The sequence below is a fragment of the Penaeus vannamei genome, chromosome 10 (genome assembly GCF_042767895.1).
Source record: "Penaeus vannamei isolate JL-2024 chromosome 10, ASM4276789v1, whole genome shotgun sequence".
NCBI classification, from domain to species: domain Eukaryota; kingdom Metazoa; phylum Arthropoda; class Malacostraca; order Decapoda; family Penaeidae; genus Penaeus; species Penaeus vannamei.
The window spans coordinates 33,306,440-33,308,939 of NC_091558.1; the positions used below are offsets into that span (position 1 = coordinate 33,306,440).

The 2,500-nt window shown below is 41.2% G+C and overlaps 1 protein-coding gene across 4 annotated transcripts in view; it reads left to right on the plus strand.

Annotated features, from left to right (window-relative positions):
- Positions 1-1,457, plus strand: part of LOC113810000 (carbohydrate sulfotransferase 1) — a 24,441-nt gene extending 22,984 nt beyond the window's left edge. For all 4 annotated transcript variants that reach the window (XM_070126511.1, XM_070126513.1, XM_070126514.1 and 1 more), the window contains one exon: positions 1-1,457. This exon is cut by the window's left edge and continues 1,937 nt beyond it. The gene's annotated coding sequence lies outside the window, so the exon portion shown is untranslated.
- The last annotated feature ends 1,043 nt before the right edge of the window (positions 1,458-2,500 follow it).

Below are 2,500 nucleotides of genomic sequence, written 5' to 3' on the forward strand. Positions count from 1 at the left end.
CCATCTACTGAGTGAGCAGAACACGTGGTATGAGTTTCCCTTCTGGAGGAAGACGCGGGAAACGACCACAGTAGCAGTTCTAGAAGCCGTAAAGAGGGCAGCACAAGGGGTAGGCTACATCCAGTCACTCAGGGACTTTAAGTGAGAAAAGAGCAGTGACTGTGAGGTTCTCCTTGAGCTGCCGTGTTCTTGGTCTGCTGCTGATGGAGAGGGCCAAGTAGGTGCCGGCAGTCGGTAAGGCTGGACTGAGCACGATGAAGTCCGGTGCGACAAGGATGGGGATTGGGGGACGGTAGCCCTTCTTAGGGGGGAGTGGGGGCGCAGCTCCCTGTAATACATATATAGCATGCTCTCTCCATATGTTTCACTGCATATTGCATATTTTCCTTCATGTTCTACCCCAACATTTTCCTGACAAACCCCACGCACTCTCCTACTACTATCTGAAGATATGGAGCAGGGGCGTCATTTTGGCTTTTTCTTGGTTGAGGGGGGGGTTAAAGTTAGAACTGTCAGTTTCTGGGGCGCCTCCTCTCCAATAGGCAATTTTTGGAAAAGGAACATTTCTAGTTGCATTTTTAAGCTACCACCAGAGCTGTAAAGGTGTAATTTAGGGGGAAAATCGTGGGAGCGTAGCCCTTGAGGAGGGGGGAGGGAGTCAGAGACAAGGGCAGGAGTGGGCAATTAATTTTTACAAGGGGCTACATGAGAAACCTGAATTGTGTCACAGGGCCACACCAACGATAACGAACTTAATTCTACTCAACCTTCTTCCATTATAAAATGCACTAAATCATATATTTAGTCCATTACATATTCACAAAGGGCCGGATGTGGCCGGGCGGGCTGTAGTTTGCCTAGGTCTGGTCTAGGGAGCAATTGCCCCCCCCCCCTCCATGACGCCCCTGGTATGGGGATGATCCCCGTAGCAAACTCTCTATAGATCCAGAGCACGGAGTGAGAGGAGGCCATCGCTGCCTCTGTCGTCGTGAAGCAAAACGCGCAGGTATTCACACATTTACCCACTTCATTTTCTGTTGTTTTTCCATCTTGTTTTCTTTGTTTGCTTGTAAATTTCAGTATCTCTTTGTTTTAGCTTACTCATCTAGCTGTTTACTTACAGTTATATTATTTATTCATTCATGTATTAATTATTGAGTGATTTCTCATTCATCTGTTTATTTATTCTTTCTTGCTGTTGATATCTTTTTCTTATTCATTTTTTCCTTCTAATATCTCCCGTACTCTTTTTTTTCCTATATCCGTTTCTTAGTCCTTTAAATTTATTTCGTTTTATTCATAATATAGTTTACATTTTCATCACTGTTGTATCTAAGGGTGACAGAGTATAAATGTATCGAGATATTTTAAGCAAAGTGTGTTCTCATCTGCTTGAAGTGTTTAGATTTACCGAAGAATATTTTCAGATAATGTAATTCGTTAATAAAAAGTTTTAAGATAATTCCTTGTATCACTGATATACAGACGTCATCGCGAGACATTCAAGATAGAAATCGCCAGAATAATGAATCTAAGAATTATTAAACAGCTACACACACCTCAACAGTCGACGCAACAAGGACATTTTATTGTCTAGAAAAATATAAATCAGAATGAATAAGCTATGCATATATCGCGTATATTGACGTGTTTGGACTGAATGTTTATGAAAATTATGTCAGGTCAGTTTCTTTTATAATTAAATTATTAGTTTTCATTCCTACATTTGTCTACGTTTGTCCCAGTAACGAATTGAATCAAACACGAGTGAACTACAGATGACTCCTTTGTTTACGACCATCGACCTGCATATATCTTTTTTCCTCTCTTTATGTCCCAGTAGACACTCTGACACACTGCCGCCATGCATGGAGGTGTGGGAAACGAACTTACTCGAACACGGCTGAACTTCGGGTGTCTCATTCTCTGTTTATGTCCATCGACCTGTATAGATTTATTCCCCAGTAGACTTGCCCCAGTAGACTCACTTTCATATATAAACATCACACCTAAACGACCTTGTTCAAACGCGGTAAAATTACGAAGGTCTCGTTCTCTATACGACCAGTGGCCCGTTTAAATTTCTAGCGTAGCATGACCGAAAAAAAACACATTTCATACGAAAGTTTCACCAGCTAAAGCGTCTAACTTTCGTGCTGTCATTAATGCCTTTATTACAAATTGCAGTAGCGCTGTGTAATGATCGCGGGTTTATTGGCCTAATTAGTGTGCCTCATTAATGTGACAGACAAAGTGGGGACATCGATCATATTATGGACAAAGACTGGGCGTATTGTGATGTAGTCTCTCTATACCTATCTACTTGCATTATCTATCTACTATTTACACATCAACTTGTCTATTTACCTAACTATCTACCTATCTACCCGTTATCTATCAGATATCTTTCTATCTACTGGTTTAGCTAACTATCCACCAAGCTATCTATCGCTTTAGCAATCTATCTATCTGTCTAACTAACTTTACCCTATCTATCTGT